Here is a 21,091-nt window from a genome sequence, read left to right as displayed (position 1 = left end):
CCGGGAAATGACGGAATGTGGCTCTGGGAAAAGGGAAATCCATGGGGAAAAAGGGAAATCCATGGGATGGGGGACGGGGAAAGTGGAAATCCACGGGACGGGGAAAACGGGGAAACCACGGAATGTGGGACTGGGAGAAAGGGCAATCCCGGGAATGTGGGAGTGGGAAAAGGGCAATCCCGGGAATGTGGGAGTGGGAAAAGGGCAATCCAAGGCATCCCTGGAGAAGGGCAATCCCGGAGTACCTGGCTGCTCCCGCTGGACACGCGGCAGTCGTAGCCGGGCGAGGGGAACGTGGAGCTGCTGGGGGAGCTCTCGGGGATGGCTCCGACCTTGCCCTGCGGCAGGAACACATCCCGAGGGGGGAAATCCATGGAATCGATCCCAGAAATCCATCCCGAGGGTGGAAATCCATGGAGTCGATCCCGGAAATCCATCCAAAAGATGGAAATCCATGGAATCAATCCCAGAAATCCATCCCAAACATGGAAATCCATGGAGTCGATCCCAGAAATCCATCCCGAGGTGGGAAATCCATGGAGTCGATCCCGGAAATCCATCCAAAAGATGGAAATCCATGGAATCGATCCCAGAAATCCATCCCAAGCATGGAAATCCATGGAGTCCTTCCCAAAAATCCATCCCAAGCATGGAAATCCATGGAGTCCTTCCCAAAAATCCATCCAAAGGATGGAAATCCATGGAGTCAATCCCAAAAATCCATCCCAAGCATGGAAATCCATGGAGTCCTTCCCAAAAATCCATCCCAAACATGGAAATCCATGGAATCGATCCCAGAAATCCATCCCAAGAGTGGAAATCCATGGAATCGTTTGCAAAAATCCATCCCAAGCATGGAAATGCATGGAATCAATCCCAGAAATCCACCCCAAGCGTGGAAATCCACGGAGTCCTTCCCAAAAATCCATCCAAAGGATGGAAATCCATGGAGTCAATCCCAAAAATCCATCCCAAGCATGGAAATCCATGGAATCAATCCCAGAAATCCACCCCAAGCGTGGAAATCCACGGAGTCCTTCCCAAAAACACATCCCAAGGATGGAAATCCAAGGAATTATTCCCAAAAATCCATCCAAAAGATGGAAATCCATGGAATCAATCCCAGAAATCCATCCCCAGAGTAGAAATCCATGGAATCCTTTGCAAAAATCCATCCCAAGCACGGAAATCCATGGAATTATTCCCAAAGATCCATCCACACAGCAGGAAGGGAAAAAAAAAAAAAACAAAAACCAACCACAAACTCTTTCCCAAAATTCCTGAGAATCCAAGGAAAATTTGGATTCTGGAGTTTGATTTATGGGCAATAAAGATTTGGGTTTTACCTTGATGAGTTTACAGATGACAATAAATCCCGATTTTCCGTGGTGCCAAGGGCTGGGATGGAGGCAGTCGGAATATTTGGAAATATAAACCCCTGGAAAACAACAAAAAAAAAAAAAAAAGGGAATTATTTGTCAGCAGGGGAAGGAGGAATTCTGGAATATTCCCAGAAAATCATTTATTGGGTGATAAAAGGGCATTAATATTCCCAGAAGATGAGAAATATGCCCAGAAAATGAGGAATATTCCCAGAAAAATGAGGAAATATTCCCAGAAAATCAATTACTGGGTGATAAAGATTGTTAACATTCACAGAAATATTCCCAAACAATGAGAAATATTCCTAAAAAATTGAGAAATATTCCCAGGAAATGAGAAATATTCTGAGAAAAATGAGAAATATTCCCAGGAAATGAGAAATATTCCAAGAAAATCAGTTTTTGTGGGGACAAAGGTTGTTAATACTCCCAGAAAATGAAAAATATTCTAAAAAAAATGAGAAACATTCCCAGAAAATGAGGAAAATTCCCAGGAAATCAATTATTGGGTTCATATTCCCAGAAAAATGAGAAATTTTCCCAAAGAAAGGAGAAATTTTCTCAAAAATTGAGACATACTCCCAGAAAAATGAGAAATATTCCCAGAAAATTAGCAATATTCCCAGGAAATCAGTTCTTGGGTGATGAAGATTGTTAATATTCCCCAAAAAAAATGAGAAACATTCCCAAAAAATGAGAACTATTCCAAGAAAATGTGAAATATTCCCAGGAAATGAGGACAATTCCAAGAAAAATTATAAATATTCCCAGAAAATTTTCCAGGAAACCAATTATTGGGTGATAAAGGGTGTTGATATTCTCAGGAAATGAGAAATATTCCAAGAAAATGAGAAATATTCCCAGAAAAACGAGGAATATTCCCAGGAAACCAATTATTGAGTGATAAAGATTGTTAATTTTGCCAGAAAATTTGAAATATTCCGAGGAAATCAATTCTTGTGGGTGATAAAGGGTGTTAATATCCCCCAGAAAAATGAGAAATATTCCAAGAAAATGACCAAAATTCCCAGAAAAATGAGAAATAGTCCCAGAAAAATGAGAAATATTCCCAGAAAACCAGGTTTTGGGTGACAAAGGCTGTTCATATTCCCAGAAAATGAAGAGCTGAAGGAATGCTGTCATTCCCTGGGGAAAATCCCATCCTCACCTGGCTGAAGAAGCAGAAAAAAAAATTGAATTTTCCATGGATTTTTGCAGTGAAACCCAGGAATTCTGACCTCTTGCCTTGACATTGGAAGGAGTTTTATTCCCAAAATGGGAATTTGGAAGGAATTTTAGTCCCAGAAGGGGAATATGGAAGGAATTTGTTCCCAAAATGGGAATTTGGAAGGAGTTTTGGAAGGAGTTTATTCCCAAAATGGGAATTTGAAGGAGTTTGGAAGGAGTTTTATTCCCAAAATGGGAATTTGGAAGGAGTTTCATTCCCAGCGTGGGAATTTGAAGAAATTTGGAGGGAGTTTCATTCCCAGAGTGGGAATTTGGAAAGGGTTTATTCCCAGAATGGGAATTTGGAAGGACTTTATTCCCAAAGTGGGAATTTGGAAGGAGTTTTATTCCCAAAATGGGAATTTGGAAAGGGTTTATTCCCAGAATGGGAATATGGAAGGAATTTGTTCCCAAAATGGGAATTTGGAAGGAGTTTTGGAAGGAGTTTTATTCCCAAAATGGGAATTTTGAAGGATTTTATTCCCAAAGTGGGAATTTGGAAGGAGTTTTGGAAGGAGTTTTATTCCAAGAATGGGAATTTGGAAAGGGTTTATTCCCAGAATGGGAACATGGAAGGAGTTTTATTCCCAAAATGGGAATTTGGAAGGAGTTTCATTCCCAGAGTGGGAATTTGAAGGAGTTTTGAAGGACTTTATTCCCAAAGTGGGAATTTGGAAGGAGTTTCATTCCCAGAGTGGGAATTTGGAAGGAATATGGAATCCCCCCAGAGTGGGGATTTTTTGGAAGCAGTTTCATTCCCAGAGTGGGAATTTGAAGGAATTTGGAGGGAGTTTCATTCCCAGAGTGGGAATTTGAAGGAATTTGGAGGGAGGTTCATTCCCAGAGTGGGAATTTGAAGGAATTTGGAGGGAGTTTCATTCCCAGAGTGGGAATTTGAAGGAATTTGGAAGCAGTTTCATTCCCAGAGTGGGAATTTGAAGGAATTTGGAGGGAGGTTCATTCCCAGAGTGGGAATTTGAAGGAATTTGGAAGCAGTTTCATTCCCAGAGTGGGAATTTGAAGGAATTTGGAGGAAGCTTCATTCCCAAAGTGGGAATTTTCTATTCCAGGTGGGATTTTACCTTTGGCAGGATCCCCCAGGGTGGAGATGTTGCTGCTGTTGACACGGAGCCCGCTCTGACACACCTGCTGGGCCTGCAAGGAATGGGAAAATTCCTCTTTTTCCACCTTTCTTCCAGGATTAACTCCCAGGAAATGAGGAATATTCCCAGGAAATCAGGTGTTGGGTGCTAAACGGTGTTAATATTCCCAGAAAATCAGAAATATTCCCAGGAAATGAGGAATATTCCCAGGAAATGAGGAATTCCAAGTAATTCCAAATAATTCTGAATAATTCCACTGGCACCAAGGAAAATTCCTTTTTCCCCAATCAGATCCATGCCTAAAATCCCCCCAGGAGCCAAATAATTCCAAATAATCCCAAATACTCCCAAAGAACTCCAAATACTCCCAAAGAACTCCAAATAATTCCACTGGCACCAAGGAAAATTCTTTTTTCTCCAATCAGATCCAATCCTAAAATCCCCCAGGAGCCAAATAATTCCAAATAATCCCAAGGAATTCCAAATAATCCCAAAGAGTCCCACTGGCAGCAAGGAAAATTCCCTTTTTTCCCATCAGAGCCATCCCAAACCCCCCCCCCCCCCAGGAGCTGCTCCCAGAGTTTTTCCCAGCAGGAATTCCCCTGGGAATCTCCTGGGTGTGATGGGACAAAAAGCAGGGATTGGATCCCAAATTTCCATGGAAAATCCCGTTGCAGGTTACCTCCTCCTCCTTGTCAAAGAGCAGGAATGCAAAGGTCTCCTGCAGCTCCTCCTGGCTCGGGCAAAAGCTTGGAGCTGGGAAAAAATTCCCAAAATTTTGGTCTCAGGGGATGCTGATCCCAGAAAAAAATTCTTTTCCCACTTTATTTTTTTTTTTTCAGGATTAAGGAAAAAAAAAAAAAGTAATCTGGCCCAGCACAGCTGGAATAACATCTGGATGTGGCTTAATTCCTGAGCCTTGCAATCCCAAAAAATTGAGGTGTGAGGAAAATTCAACGTAACAGCAACAGGAAAAATCAGCTGTGGGAACGGGATGAAGGGATTTGGAAAGTGGGAATGAAGGGATTTGGAAAGTGGGAATGAGGGGATTTTGAAAAGTGGAATGTGGAGATGAAGGGATTTTGAAAATGGGAATGAAGGGATTCAAAAAGTGGGAAGGAAGGGATTTTGAAAGTGGGAATGAAGGGATTTTAAAAGTGGGAATGAAGGGATTTTGAAAGTGGGAATTTTGAAAATGGGAATGAAGGGATTCAAAAAGTGGGAATGAAGGGATTCAAAAAGTGGGAATGAAGGGATTTTGAAAGTGGGAATGAAGGGATTTTGAAAGTGGGAATTTTGAAAATGGGAATGAAGGGATTTTGAAAGTGGGAATTTTGAAAATGGGAATGAAGGGATTCAAAAAGTGGGAATGAAGGGATTTTGAAAGTGGGAATGTGGGGATTTTAAAAGTGGGAATTAAGAATTTTAAAGGTGGGAAAAAGGGGATGAAGGGATTTTGAAAATGGGAATGAAGGGATTTGAAAAATGGGAATGAGGGTATTTTGAATGTCGGACTGTGAGGATTTGAAAAGTGGGAATGGGATGAAGAGATTTCAAAAGTGGGAATGTGGAGATTTCAAAAGTGGGAACAAAGGGATTTTGGAAGTGGAAATGGGATGGAGGGGTTTGAAAAGTGGGAATTAAGGGATTTTTTAAAGTCCAGACAGCTGGGAAAAAAAAAAAAAAAGGTTAAAAGGAAAAGAAAGGTGGAGACAGAGACATCCCAAAAATCCCCTTTGAGGTCACTCAGCAGAAACGCAACCCATGGAAGGGAATTCTCCCAATTCCAAAGGAAATTTTGGAATTCCCAAGGCTCCAGGAATTTTGAGCACCATTGGTTACTCCTGATGGGGATGGAAGTGCAAGGAAAGGGAAAAAAAAAAAAAAAACTTGGGAATTTCAAGAGGGAAAGGAAACAGAGCTGGCAATAAATCAGCATTCCCAGAGGTGTGCAGCTGCCAAAAAATCCCATTTTTCCTGGGATTGCAGGCTTACCTCACTCAGGAAAAGCTCGTTTTCCACCAGGATGGCTCTGCTGTACTGGAATCCGTGCTGACAGGGAACTCTGCTCCTCGGGATCCTGGGGAAATCCTGGGAAAACAGGGAATATTCCAGCTGGGAATGGCTGCAACAGGGAACTCTGCTCCTCGGGATCCTGGGGAAATCCTGGGAAAACAGGGAATATTCCAGCTGGGAATGGCTGCAACAGGGAACTCTGCTCCTCGGGATCCAGGGACAATCCTGGGGAAAACAGGGAATATTCCAGCTGGGAATGGCTGCAACAGGGAACTCTGCTCCTTGGAATCCTGGGGAAAACAGGGAATATTCCAGCTGGGAATTGCCAGAGAGGCTCCTCAGGTTCCATGGGAAATCCTGGGGAAAAGCAGGGAAATATTCCAGGTGGGAATTGCCAGATCAATGTGGGAATTCAGGATGGAAATATTCCAGGTGGGAACTGCCAGAGTGCTGGGGGGATTCAGGCTGGAAAAAAGGGAAATATTCCAGGTGGGAATTGCCAGATCAATGTGGGGATTCAGGATGGAAAAAGGGGAAATATTCCAGGTGGGAATTGCCAGATCAATGTGGGGATTGAGGATGGAAAAAGGGGAAATATTCCAGGTGGGAATTGCCAGATCAATGTGGGGATTGAGGATGGAAAAAGGGGAAATATTCCAGGTGGGAATTGCCAGATCAATGTGGGGATTGAGGATGGAAAAAAGGGAAATATTCCAGGTGGGAATTGCCAGATCAATGTGAGGATTGAGGATGGAAAAAGGGGAAATATTCCAGGTGGGAATTGCCAGATCAATGTGAGGATTGAGGATGGAAAAAGGGGAAATATTCCAGGTGGGAATTGCCAGATCAATGTGGGGATTGAGGATGGAAAAAGGGGAAATATTCCAGGTGGGAATTGCCAGATCAATGTGAGGATTGAGGATGGAAAAAGGGGAAATATTCCAGGTGGGAATTGCCAGATCAATGTGGGGATTGAGGATGGAAAAAGGGGAAATATTCCAGGTGGGAATTGCCAGATCAATGTGGGGATTGAGGATGGAAAAAGGGGAAATATTCCAGGTGGGAATTGCCAGATCAATGTGAGGATTGAGGATGGAAAAAGGGGAAATATTCCAGGTGGGAATTGCCAGATCAATGTGAGGATTGAGGATGGAAAAAGGGGAAATATTCCAGGTGGGAATTGCCAGATCAATGTGAGGATTGAGGATGGAAAAAGGGGAAATATTCCAGGTGGGAATTGCCAGATCAATGTGGGGATTGAGGATGGAAAAAGGGGAAATATTCCAGGTGGGAATTGCCAGATCAATGTGAGGATTGAGGATGGAAAAAGGGGAAATATTCCAGGTGGGAATTGCCAGATCAATGTGAGGATTGAGGATGGAAAAAGGGGAAATATTCCAGGTGGGAATTGCCAGATCAATGTGGGGATTGAGGATGGAAAAAGGGGAAATATTCCAGGTGGGAATTGCCAGATCAATGTGGGGATTGAGGATGGAAAAAGGGGAAATATTCCAGGTGGGAATTGCCAGATCAATGTGGGGATTGAGGATGGAAAAAGGGGAAATATTCCAGGTGGGAATTGCCAGATCCATGTGGGGATTGAGGATGGAAAAAAGGGAAATATTCCAGGTGGGAATTGCCAGATCAATGCGGGGATTCAGGATTAGGTGGGGAAAGGGAAAAGGGAAAAATCTAGATGAGGGAAAAATGTGGAGGGATCTAAAAATAATCCAAGAGTCCCAAAATGATGCAAGAATCTCAAAATGATCCAAGAAAAACCTGGCAGGCGAGGATGGAAATTTGGAGGGAAGTCTTTAAAGAATATTTTTCTGCTTTAAACCACATTTTGGGTCTTTTGGGCCTTTTTATATTCACTTCTTACACTTCCTGCTTTTAGGTGCTGCCTCTGGAATCTTTGGAATTAGGAGAAAAAGCAGATTAAGAGCAGAAAATCGGGAAATAATGGGATTTTCCAGCTTTTTTTTCAGTATCATGTCTTTGGGCCTAATGAGAAAAGCTCATTTTGCTCATTCTTCTTGCAATTTCCTCCTGTGTTTCCTGCGCCCTTAAGGAAGCATGCAGAAAACTTAAAATTTAAATAAAATGTGAAATTTTAAATATAAAATTAAAAAAAAAAATAAAATGAAATAAAATTTTAATAAAATTTTAAAAAATTAAAATGAAATATAAAATTTCATGGAATTTTAAATCCCAGCTCAGCTCAAAGGATTCAACATAACCTCCCTTTTTTTTTTTTTTTTTTTTTTTTTGCTGGAACACCACAACATTTTCTGGAAAATATCAGATATTTTCAGGGATAAAGCTAAAAAAAAAATAAATATGGAAAACCCTTGGGAATACAACAAAAAACCTGGGAATTTTGCAGGCGATCACTCCAATATTTTTTCCTAAATGCAGCTTCAGAATGAAAATCCAGACGGGGGGGAAATTATTTTTAAATAATTAATAAATAAATTAATGAGAGGGAACTGAGCCCAAATGGCTGCACCCCTCAATTCCCTCCTGGATTTAGGGAAAATGTATCCCAACCCTAAGGAAAAAAAATCCCAGAAAAAAAATCCCAAATCCTGGCACATCCCAGGGCAGGAGCAGAAGGTGAAAGTGAAAGTGGCCACGGCAGAAGGGAAAGTGAAAGTGAGAAACGTGGGAATGGCACCGGATCCATGGGGGAAACTTGGGAATGGGAAACGGCGCTGGTTCCATGGGGTGAAACTGGGGAATGGTGCTGGATCCATGGGGTGAAACTGGGGAATGGGAAACTGGGGAATGGGAAACTTGGGAATGGTGCTGGATCCATGGGGTGAAACTGGGGAATGGGAAACTGGGGAATGGGAAACTTGGGAATGGTGCTGGATCCATGGGGGAAACTTGGGAATGGGAAACTTGGGAATGGGAAACTTGGGAATGGTGCTGGATCCATGGGGGAAACTTGGGAATGGGAAACTTGGGAATGGTGCTGGATCCATGGGGGAAACTTGGGAATGGGAAACTTGGGAATGGTGCTGGATCCATGGGGTGAAACTTGGGAATGACACTGGATCCGTGGGGAAAAGTCAGGGAATGAGAAACTTGGGAATGACACTGGATCCATGGGGTGAAACTTGGGAATGAGAAACTTGGGAATGGTGCTGGATCCATGGGGTGAAATTTGGGAATGGCATCAGATTCATGGGGTGAAACTTGGGAATAGGAAACTTGGGAATGGTGCTGGATCCATGGGGAAAAGTCAGAGAATGAGAAACTTGGGAATGGTGCTGGATCTATGGGGTGAAACTTGGGAATGGCACTGGATCCATGGGGAAAAGTCAGGGAATGAGAAACTTGGGAATGGCACTCAGGGAAATTGAGAAATTTGGGAATTTGGTGAAAAACACAGAGAAGGACAAACTTGGAAACAGCACTCTGGGAATGGGAACCTTGGGAATGACACTGGATCCATGGGGAAAAGTCAAGAGAAAGAAAAGAAGGAAAAACATGGGAAGAAGGAGAAGGAAGGAAGGAGAAACTTGGGATTGGCACTCTGGGAAATTGAGAAACTTGGGAATGGCACTGAGGGAAGGAGAAATTTGGGAATGGCACTGAGGGAAGGAGAAATTTGGGAATGGCACCTGATCCATTGGGAAAAACTCCAGGGATGGGATCAGACAGCACGGATGGCCCAGGACTGGAAGATCCAGAGGGGATGGATGATCCCTGCCCTCAAACCCCTGGGAATTCCCAGCCTGTCCTGGAGAATTCCCACCCTTTCAGCACAGAATTCAACCAGGCACTCCTGCAGCTCCCAAAATCAGTTCCCAACCCAAGGAATGCTGAGTTTTCCCTGCTGGCTCTGCACAAGCCATCCTCCAAGGAATGATGGAATTCCTTGGAATTCTGCTGATCTGCTGCTCCCTCCTCCTTCTCCTGGGCAGGGTGATGGGAGCCAGGGAATCGTTTGGGTTGGGAAAGATTTCTAGGATGGAATCCAACCATTCCCAGCCCTGCCAAGGCCACCCGTGTCCCCAAGTGCCACATCCACAGGGCTTTGAATCCCTCCAGGAATGGGGGCTCCATCCCTGCCCTGGGCAGTTCCAATCCCTGACCACCTTTTCCATGGGGAAATGTTCCCTAAAATCCAATCCAAACCTCCCCTGGCTCAGCTGCGGCCATGGACTTCCAAAATCCAGGATTTTCCTTCGGCTCATCCTTTTTTTCTGGGATCTCTGGATGGCCTCAGCACTCAGCAATTTCCAAGGGAGTTTTCCCATTCCTGGAGGAAAACTCCTGGTTTTGGAAGTGCAGAATTTCCGGGTTTTTTTTTTTTAATTTTTTTAACCTTAAAATTTGATTAGCATTCACTGCAGACATTTGGATGCTGTCAAATCCTCAAAATTCCATGACCTAACAATTTTCCTGGCTTGATCCCAAGGTTGGATTGAGCTGGAATATTTGGAATCACCAACAGGATCAGCTCTGGCACCACAACATCCCACTGTGGATTTACATCAAAATTTGGGATAAATCTGGGAGCTTTTTATCCTACCATGAGTATCCCAAAAAACAGTTTGGTTCTTCCAGAGGTTCCTTGGGATCATCTTTCCCAAATTCTTTTGGAGTTTAATTCCTCCTATCCCAATTTCCTTCTTTCCCTGTGGGAGATTTCCCAGAAAAACCAGAGTCTCCCCTTGGCTGATCCAGAATTTTCTTCCTTTTCCAACTGAGATCCAGGGATTTTCCTTCTCCAGCTGATCCCACTCCTGGGAGTTGTTTGCTGAGCGGACTGGTAACAACAGAAAGTTTAGGAAAATTTGGATATTAGGGAAAATTTCCCCCCTAAAAAGCATGGGAAGAGGTTGCCCAGGGCACTGGAGGGATTTAAAAGCTGGAAGTGACACTTGGGGGACATCAGTGGTGGCCTTGGCAGGGTTGGGAATGGCTGGATTGGATCTCCCAGGGTTTTTCCAACTCTGGAATTCCACTTTCCCAGCTTTTCCCCACGCCAGGACACAGGGAATTATTTGAACCCTGGATTTGGTGGTGGCTGAGGCTGCCAAGGGATAACAGATCCGACCTCACCCCAGGACGAGTGGGATTTTCCATCTCTTTCCAGGCAGATGTTGGGAATGGGATGGGCTGGGATCAGAACAAAACCTCTGGAATAAACTGGGCTGATGTTTCCATGTGTCTCCTGGAGGTCTTGCCCCAGGATGCTGCAGATGAGGAATAAAAAAAACAATCCACAGATGCAAAGATTCCACATTTTCCTCAGGAAATGGGAGTTTCCATGAGTTTTCAGGACGCAGCTCCACGTTCCTAAATGAATCCTCCCTGGCCCTAAACTTGGGAATTATATCCTGGTTTGGGGTGGGATCATTTCTTTTGCTGTTTTTAACTCAGTGAGCCAAGGTGGTTGTTCCTAAGCAAACCCAGGTAATTTTTTTTTCCTATTTTTTTTTTTTTCCCTAATTTTTTTTCCCAATCACCCAGGGCTGATTCCAGCTGGGAATTCCATGCTCTGGAGCAGCTCAGCATTCCTTGATCCCATTTTTGATCCTGTTTTTGGCCTCCAGCTGCACCAGGGGAGGTTTGGGTTGGATTTTAGGGAACATTTCTCCATGGAAAAGGAATGAGGATGTGGAGGCTGCAGGATGATTTTTAGGGCCTGGCAGGATTTATTTGGATGGGGTTCAGGTGCTGCAGGGAATTCCTGGCATCTTTTCAGGGCAACCTTCAGAGAGCTGCACTCGACCATTGGATGGGTAGGGAATTTTAGGGAATTTTAGCAGTTTCCTCATGGGAAGGGAAAGTGATGTTCCTGCATTGTGTTTAAAAAAAAAATTTAAAAAAAACCAAAAAACAACCCAAAAAAAAAAATTCTGTGTCATCAGAAATTGCAGCAAATCCGGGTGTTTCCAAATTCCCACCTGGAATTTTGTTCCTTCTGTTCTTTTGGTTGGCTCCAGCAAAAGAATTCCAAAGGAAATGTTTCATCCAGGAGGGAAAAGCTGGAAAAATCCAGCCTGGTGGAGAAATGATGGAGCCTCTCTTGCTGCACCAGCAGATGGAAAAATTAAGGGAAAAAAGAAAAAAAAAACCAACAAAAAAAAACTCCTTGGGAGGTTCAGGCTGGATGAGAAGTTGGAATTCCCCCCCTGGAAAAGGACAGGTCCCCATTCCTGGCTGGACAAAGCCACATCCACCCCACTGTGATGAAAAATCTCCTCGGGGCAGGAATCCTCCAGCTACAATCCTTCCAAGAGCCATTTCTTGGATTTTACAACCTCCCTCCTGCTCCTTTCAGCTGCTCAGGAAATTCAAAAGGTGGTTTTTACACGTTTCACCCGTTAATTGATAAAAATCAGTAGTTTTTATCACAAAACCCCGATTTTTGTCACCTCACCCAGAGCTGTGGGTTCACTCCAGTGACACTTGACTCTTCCCAAGTCACCAGCACGGGAATTTTGGCACTTGGATGACAAAAAAAGCAACATTTTGTTTGCAAAATCAGCCAGTTCAGTTATTTTCCATGGAGCTGAGAGCAGCAGTGTTAGCAACAATCTCGCTGAGGCAGAGAAATTCCCTTTGGGAAAAGGGAAAAAAAAAATCAAAACAAATCCCTCCAACTAAATTCAAATTCCCCCTGGATTCTTTGGCTGGGGAAATCACACCCTGAAAATTCCCAATAAAAACAACCAAAGCCAAGCACTCAAATCCAAAGATTCCCGCAGAATTTGTGGGGTCTCATCACCAAAAAAAAACTTTCCAGATTGGGCAAAAACCAGAATTTATCCCCCCAAAAAAACCAACATTTCACTTCTTGGTCTCAAAGAGATTCTAAGCAAGAACAAGGAATTGGTCACTTTGGGAAAGAAAATCCCAAGGTGGGATTTTAAGGAATATTGAGGGTGAAGATCTGGGAATGGGGAATATTCAAGCTGGCTCTGCTGTTGCCAAAAACTGAAGGTTTAAGAGGAACACTAAAAACAAATAAAGCAAATTATACATAATACCAATTTCAGAGCCACCTAACAGCCTCTGGTGCAAGGCAATTAACCGTAATTAATCACAATCCTTACCAGAGGAGATAAGAGTTTCTGAAATGCTCTGATAACAATTTTTTTTTGCTGGAAAATAACAATTTCTGTGAAATCAGACACTTCAGTTACAACAGAACTTATATAAAAAATTCCTTCTAGAGCAGAGTAGTGATTTCCAGACTTGACCACAGCAAAACCCCGTGTTTTATGGAAACCAAAATGTGTTTGGAGCTGCTCTAAGAAATATCCACTTTATCCAAGACTTGGGGTAAATCCATTAATTTTATGTTCCGACCTGAGTAGCCCAAAAAAACCAGAGCACCTCCTGCACCATTCTGGATCACCACAGAACGCATGTTTTTTATGAAAAAAAATTGGCTTCCATGGAGCGAGGACTAAGATTTACAATTCTTTTTGTGCCATCCAGCCTGCTGCTTGTTTCATCTATCCCAGATTATCCTAGAGCTGGGCAAACTCTGCTGCAATCCAAACCTCTGTGGGATAATTTGAGGACAATCTGGGATTAGAATTGTGCAAGACCAGAGCACAAACGTATTTTTCTCCCCTTATAAGGCCAAATTTCAGCCCTGCAGCTGCTCCAAAGGAGGACCAAGAGCCCTCCAGCCCCTCCAGAAAAAGATGGGCACCCATCCATGCTGTTTTTATTCCCAAACCCCGCTCCTGAAGGGCACCTGCATCACCCAGCACGTGTTTCCAAAAAAGCACCGTGACTTTCCCAGCTGCTCAGGCCTTGGGACCAACCACTTGGAAAAGCCAACGTGTCGCTGGTGAGCTAGAAAATCTCAAAACCAGCTGGCTCCTACGTGTCCGAGGCTCCCAGGAGCTCGGGCTCGGGGCCTCACCGACCTCCCCCTGGCAGCAGCGGGCACGGGAGAGGGGCAAAGGCGGCTCCCCCAGGGAAGGGCGGGATGGAGCCGGGAACCCTCTTTTACCCTGGGGAAGGGCATGACGGAGCCGGTAAACGCTCCGCTCCCCGCCGAAGGGCGGGATGAAACCGGTAAATCGTCTTTTCCCCGGGGAAAAGCGCGATGGAGCGGTAACCCTTTGCTTCCCAGAGAAGGGCGGGATGGAGCCAGTAATCCCCCCCCCATCCCTACACACTTCTCCCAGGGCAGGGCGGGATGGAGCCGGGAATCCTCCTCTCTTTAAGGAAAGGCACGATGGAGCCGGGAATCCTCCTCTCCTTAAGGAAGGGCACGATGGAGCCGGGAATCCTTCTCTCCTCAAGGAAAGGCACGATGGAGCCGGGAATCCTTCTCTCTTTAAGGAAAGGCACGATGGAGCCGGGAATCCTTCTCTCCTTAAGGAAGGGCACGATGGAGCCGGTCGCCTTCCCCTCTCCAAAGGAAGAGCGGCATGGAGCCAGTAATTCCCCCCCCCACTCCTAGGGAAGAGCTGAATGAAGCCGCTCGCCTTCCCTTCTCCCAGAGAAGAGCGGGACGGAGCCGGTCGCCTTTCCCTCCCTCAAGGAAGAGCGGCGTGGAGCCGGTAACCACCGCCCAACTCGCCGGGAAGGGCGCGACGGAGCCGCCCGCTCTCACCACCCCCCCCCGGCCCCGCTTACCCGTGCCCGGCTCGCCGCTCTCCCCGCGCCGCCTCTCGCCCATGGCCGGGGCTCGCCCGGGCCGTCCCTCAGGCCGCCCTCATGGCCGCCCCGCCCGGCCCCCGGCGCGGCGCCGCTACCGGGCCGGCGGCATGAGGCGGTGCGGGGCGGCCGCCGCCATCCGCCGGCCCCAGGAAGTGGAAGGACGGAGCGGGCGGGGGAGGAGGGAGAGAGGGAGGGAAGGAGGGGACGAGGGGCGGGAGCGGCGGGGAAAAAAACAGAAAGTGAAAACTGAACCGGAAAGACAGCGAGGGGCCGCCCGCGGGTTTTCCTCTTCCCGCGGTCACCGGCCCTCGGCTGTCCGCAGCCGGCTTTTCCTCTTCCGTCCCTCGGCGTTGCTCCCTCATTGTCAGCTGCTGGCTCGGCCATCAGTGTTGGGGATCTTGCCCCAGTCTTGCTCTGGCTTCCTCCTCCATCACCTCAGCCCCTCCATGCCTGACTTCAGCTCTTCCCCCTGCCCCTTCCCTCATCCCCTCACATCATGGGGAGAGGCCCTTTTTGTCCTCCTCAGTCCTTCCTTCCCCATCAGTGTTTTCCCTCTTTCGGATCTTCCCTCAGTTTCCCCCAGTTCACTTCCTGACCAACTCAGTGATTGTTCAGCTCTTCCCATTGCCCTTTCCATCATTTTTCTGCATTGAGCTCTCATCTCAGTGCCTTCCCCAGAGCCATGTTTTGGATCTGCCCTCAGTCCCCAAACTCCTTCCCTTGTCCCCTTAGATCATGGCCAGAGCTCCTTTTCTTACCTCAGTCTTTCCCCCTCAGTATTTTCCCTTAGTTCCTTGTTTTGGGCCTTTCCGCAGTCCCAAAATTCCTTTCCGTATTCCCCTCACGCTTTGCATCATGGCCAGAGCCCCTTCCCTCCCCTCAGTCCTTCTCCCTCAGTATTTTGTCTCAATCCTCTTCCTGATCCTCTCAGCCCCTCCATACCTGACCTCAGCTCTTCCCACAACTACTCAAACTCTCTCCTTGCCGCGCTGATCTGGGCAGATTCTGGGTGGTGCAGAAAAACTGGATTATTTATCTTCTTTTTTCTGCTTAAACATCCATTTCCGTGTGTGTGTGTTTGGCCTGCGGCCACCCTGTGAGGGACTTCAGGGGTATCCCAATCCATGGGGGACAAGGGGACATCGGGAACAGGGATGGGGCTGAGGGCTGGAGGGAAGCACTGAGGTGAGAGACACAGTAATGGGGTGAGGAGATGAGGGAAGGGGGCAGAATGGATAATGAAATACGGGGAGAAGGTCCTGAGGGGATCAGGGAAGGGGTTTTGGGGAGATTGAGGGAAGGCTCTGAGGAGGAAGGACTGAGGTGAAGGAAGGGACTCAGGGAATGATGTGAGGGGTGAGGAGAAGAAGGACTGAGAAGGGGACTGAGGGAAGATCCAACATGAGAAACTGAGGAAAAACAATGGGCCAGAACAGATAAAAAAATGACGGGGAAAGGCCCTGAGGGAAGAGCCAAAATGAGGGGCTGAGGGAAAACACTGAAGGGCAAGGACTGAAGTGAAGGAAGGGGTTTACGGAATGATGTGAGGGAATGACAGAAGATCCAAAACAAAGCTCTGGGGAAGGTGAGGAAAGAAGACTGAGGGGATGAGGGTGAGTGACACAGAAATGGGGAGAGGAGGTGAGGGAAGGGGACAGAATGGATGAAGAAAGATGGGAGAAAGGCCCTGAGGGAAGGGGCTGAGGGGATCAGGGGAGGGATCGAGGGAAGGCTGTGAGGGGAAAACAAGGAACGAGAGGAAGGGGTCTGAGGGAAGATCCAAAATGAGGGCCTGAGGAAAAACAATGGGCCAGAACAGATAAAAAATGATGAGGGAAGGCCCTGAAGGAAGGGGCTGAGGGAAGAGCCAAAATGAGGGGCTGAGGGGATCAGCAAAGGGATTTTGGGGGATTGAGGGAAGGCTCTGAGGGGCAAGGACTGAGGTGAAGCAAGGGACTCAGGGAATGATATCAGGGGTGAGGAAAAGAAGGAATGGGAAGGGGACTGAGGGAAGATCCAATGTGAGGAAAAACCTTGGGCCAGAACAGATGAAAAATGACAGGGAAAGGCCCTGAGGGAAGGGGCTGAAGGAAGAGCCAAAATGAGGGGCTGAGGAAAAACACTGGAGGGCAAGGACTGAAGTGAAGGAAGGGGTTTACGGAATGATGTGAGGGAATGACAGAAGATCCAAAACAAAACTCTGGGGAAGGTGAGGAAAGAAGACTGAGGAGATGAAGGTGAGTGACAGAGAAATGGGGAGAGGAGGTGAGGGAAGGGGACAGAATGGATGAAGAAAGATGGGAGAAAGGCCCTGAGGGAAGGGGCTGAGGGGATCAGGGGAGGGATTTTAGGGGGATTGAGAGAAGGCTCTGAGGGGGAAGGACAGAGGTGAAGGAGAGGGCTCAGGGAATGATGTGAGGGGTGAGGAAAACAAGGAACGAGAGGAAGGGGTCTGAGGGAAGATCCAAAATGAGGGCCTGAGGAAAAACAATGGGCCAGAACAGATAAAAAATGATGAGGGAAGGCCCTGAAGGAAGGAGCTGAGGGAAGAGCCAAAATGAGAAACTGAGGAAAACCCTTGGCCTGAACAGATAGAAAATGCTGGGGAAGGTCCTGAGGGAAGAGCCAAAATGAGGGGCTGAGGGGATCAGGAAAAGGATTTTGGGGGATTGAGGGAAGGCTCTGAGGGGCAAGGACTGAGGTGAAGGAAGGGGTTTAAGGAATGATGTGAGGGGTGAGGGAAAGAAGGAACAAGGAATTATAAACAAGGAATGAGAGGAAGGGGACTGAGGGAAAATCCAAAATGAGAAACTGAGGAAAAGCACTGGGCCAGAACAGATAAAAAAATGATGGGGGAAGGGGCTCATTAAAGTCCCATCTGATGGTTCTGAGTTGTCTCACCCCAGTATTGAACCCGACATGGAGCAGAAGAAGCCGATGATAAATTTTTAGGCTCCACCAAGCTTGGCAGGTACGCCAAAAACGCATCCAACAGCAAATGTTGCAATCGACTTTGAAGCAGGGAACGGGGAGATCTGGACTTGCCCAGCCTCTTACATAAGAGGATTTAGGAACACCCCATCCTAAACTCTGGGGCAAAGGTTGTGTTTGGCTGAGCAAGGAGTCTTGGAGGGGATTCCACTTGGCATTCCTTTTGGCAACGAGATCCGCGGTGCTGAATCCGTCATAAATATTTATGGGGAGGCTGATTCCTGATCCTTGCTGAGGTGTCTCGATGCTCAGCGCCCAGGCTCTGCTTTAGCTCTGCTGATCTTTGCAGGAAAGGTTGGCAAAGAAATTAAAACAGAAGGAACAACAATGGGCCAACTCATTTATGAGTCACTTATTAGCCAAACAAGTCAGGAACGTGCCCTTATGGATATTTCACCCACCCTAAGAGTTTGCTATGGCAGCAGCACAGTGCAAAGTGCTGCTGCCCAGTGAAAAAAATGAAGTTGGGGGGAGAAAAAGTGATTTTTTTGAGGGGGCAGGACACCATCTATAGCAGTTTTTATCGCATTTATAGTACTATTTATTTTTATTTATGTTTGTTATTTATTTATAGCATTTATCACAGCAAATTTGCCAACATTTTTAGGCTTGTTTATTATTATTTATGTATTGTTGTTTATTTATAGCATTTATCACAGCAAATTCGCCAGATCCGTGGGATTTTCTAGCTCCTTCTGGCAGATAAAAACCTGGAATTCTTGCTGAGACAGAAATATGTTCCTGGCTGCCCTTTAAGGGGGGAAAATCCACAGCCCTGTGCCTTGACCTGCGAGGTGTGAGGAGGTCTCTGCGATTTTGACACCTGCAGTCAGAACATCCAAGTTTCCACCTCCAGTGGGATCAGGCAGTCACTGTCCCAGTGAAATCCAAGTATTTTAGCGTTGGGAGCTACTTCTGGTGGGGAAATGTGGAATTTCGTGTGGCAGCTCCTTTTTCAGTGCTTAGAAAAGCAAAGAATTCAAAGGCATTTTTTCTGATGGTTTGGACTGGATCACCGTAAAAATCTTTTCCAAGCTTAATTCTTTTGTTCATTTCGCTGAGGAGAGGAACTGGAGCCTCTGGAGGTCAGAGCCCATTTTTAAGTGGAGTTTCTCTGTCCCTTTTTGGTGCCTCATGGCTTTTTTGGGTGGTGACAAGCCAAGCCCATGATGTCACCGTGGTGGGGACCTGGTTCCTGGCAAGGCTTTCTTTTGGCTCCTTTGAAACCTTAACCCATAAAGTTCTGGCGTACTTAAGTGTGAATTTAAAGAAGCCATTTGGAGTTTTATTTCCCTCTTTTATTCAGGGGGAAAAAAAGAAAAAAAATGGAATTATTCCGTTGGTCGCTCCGTGAAGAGTCGCAACGGAATGACTCAAGTGGGAGGTGGCAGCAGCAGTTCCTGATGACATCAGGGTAAAGCAAATAATTCCATTTATTATTGACTGTGTGGGGCAGTGCTGGGAGCCCAGGGTCGAGAGCACAACCTGCAAACACCGGACAGGATCCTCCTCCTGCCCTGGGTTAATCCCAGAAATTCCTGGGAAAGCTGCATTTTCTCTTATTTATTATCATGGAAATGTTGATTTTTCTCCTATTTCCCTTATGATCTTAGAATGGTTTGGGTGGGAAGGGACCTTAAACATCTCCTAATTCCACATTCCAGGAATTCTTCCACGGGCACCTTCCACTATCCCCAGGTTTTTCCAACCTCATCCCTTGGATTCCTCCAGGGATGAGACAACCACAAATTCTCGGGGAGTTCCATTCCAAAGCCTCGCCACCCTCCCACGTAGTTTGTGACATCAGAATTTGGGTTGGTTCCCCTTGATTTCATAAAGCTTGTGATCATTTCTGTCCCTTCCATCGATTTTTCAAGCCAACTTTGACAGCGAGGCAGTGATTTCTCCAATTTGCTCCAAAATCCCTGGGTTTCTGCCCATCAGCTCAAGTGGGCAGAAATTTTACTCCCCCCATTTCTGCTCTATTTTCTCTAAAGGGGTGTCAAACCAGAAGAAAAAAAAAAACATAAAAATGCAAAATCTGGACCTTTTAACACAAGTTTTTACTTAATTCCACACCAAGGTGTCACCCCCTTGCCCCCCTGAGTTGAGTTCTTCACTCAACTCAAGAAAAACTCCTTCAATCTCTAAGATCTCACAGCAAATTTTGCCCAATTTTATTTTATTTCTCCTTTAATTTTGTCACGCCTGTCCAAAAAAAATGGTGAAAATCATCAAAAATACCCCATGAAAGAGAATTTTTGATGCTTTTTCATGCAGTGCTCCCAACCCAGTTAAGATTTTTGCTTTTTGGTTTGATTTATTTCCTGGTTTTGGTTTTCTTTTTTTTAGCAATTTTGGCATTTTGCACATGGTGCTGCCAAACATTTCAAATAGTCCTGGTGGTTTTTTGAGTCAGACCTAAAGTTAAACCAGCCCTGACAAAAGGCTTGAACTAAACCCAGCTTATTTGAATTTAGTGGTGCAACTGTAAAACCACAGAGAATCCTCAGGAAATGACTCAAAGGTGACAAAGAAGGCAGAAAATTCTCATTTTTTTCAAGTCTCTGCCATTTCCCCTCTCCCCTCTATTTTTCACCAAAATTATTAATTTAATTTCTTCATTCTTAAAAAAAAAAAAAATAATTCCTGCTGCTGCTTAGCTGATGATTTTGCAATATAAACCTGGAGATTTCTAAATATTGAGCTTAAATTCCAACAATTCCAGGCATGGAGCAGCCACAATTTCTTTGGGAAAAATCTTTTTTTTTTTTTTTTTTTTTTTGGGAGATGCCAGCCTGGAAAAATCCTCCCGTTCTCGCTTGGCAGGATGGAAAAATTGCAGTTTTGATGGAATTATTGCCATGGATTTTCCAGTTCCGTCATTTCAAACAGGAACGGATTTATGGAATTTCATCCTCCTGCAGGGGCAAAATTGGTATTGCCTCCAAAATTGGTATTTTTTCCCAATTTGGTAATTTTCAGGAGAAAAACATGGATTTTTCCATCGCAGCAGGGACCAAGGACAGGGTGGATTTTTATGTTCAGAAGTGAAGTCACTGCAGAATAGAAGCGATAGAATTTTACTTTTTTTTTTCTCCCTAAAAAAAAAAAAAAGGAATTTCCTAAAAAAATGTAAAAATGAAGGAATCCTGCAGGATCTCTGCTTGGAGAAACAGCTCTCCCTGAAAGGAGAGTAACCCTCACACCCCATCCCAGTGCTCCCAGTAACCCCTGCACCCCATCCCAGTGCTCCCAGTAACCCTCACACCCCATCCCAGTGCTCCCAGTAACCCCTGCACCCCACCCCAGTGCTCCCAGTAACCCCTGCACCCCATCCCAGTAACCCCTGCACCCCACCCCAGTGCTCCCAGTAACCCCTGCACCCCATCCCAGTAACCCCTGCACCCCATCCCAGTGCTCCCAGTAACCCCTGCACCATCCCAGTGCTCCCAGTAACCCTCACACCCCACCCCAGTGCTCCCAGTAACCCCTGCACCCCACCCCAGTGCTCCCAGTAACCCCTGCACCCACCCCAGTGCTCCCAGTAACCCCTGCACCCATCCCAGTGCTCCCAGTAACCCTCACACCCCACCCCAGTGCTCCCAGTAACCCCTGCACCACCCCAGTGCTCCCAGTAACCCCTGCACCCCATCCCAGTGCTCCCAGTAACCTTCACACCCCACCCCAGTGCTCCCAGTACCCCCTCCCCCCACCCACCAGTGT

General features: G+C 46.1%; 1 long non-coding RNA gene across 2 annotated transcripts; it reads right to left on the bottom strand.

The window, feature by feature from the left end:
• Window positions 1–265: 265 nt before the first annotated feature.
• On the bottom strand, window positions 266–14,412 carry LOC128808168 (uncharacterized). 2 transcript variants are annotated; one of them, XR_008437384.1, is made up of 6 exons: window positions 14,351–14,412; window positions 5,708–5,803; window positions 4,395–4,468; window positions 3,692–3,764; window positions 1,347–1,438; window positions 266–338 (listed from the first exon to the last, which is right to left on the bottom strand). It is a non-coding gene; the product is annotated as an uncharacterized LOC128808168 (long non-coding RNA). The 2 variants fall into 2 exon arrangements; XR_008437385.1 differs by lacking the exon at window positions 4,395–4,468.
• Window positions 14,413–21,091: the final 6,679 nt, after the last annotated feature.

The sequence above is a fragment of the Vidua macroura genome, chromosome 5 (genome assembly GCF_024509145.1).
Source record: "Vidua macroura isolate BioBank_ID:100142 chromosome 5, ASM2450914v1, whole genome shotgun sequence".
Classification (NCBI taxonomy): domain Eukaryota; kingdom Metazoa; phylum Chordata; class Aves; order Passeriformes; family Viduidae; genus Vidua; species Vidua macroura.
Note: the sequence above shows the minus strand (reverse complement) of the source record. Positions and strands in the feature narration are given on the sequence as shown.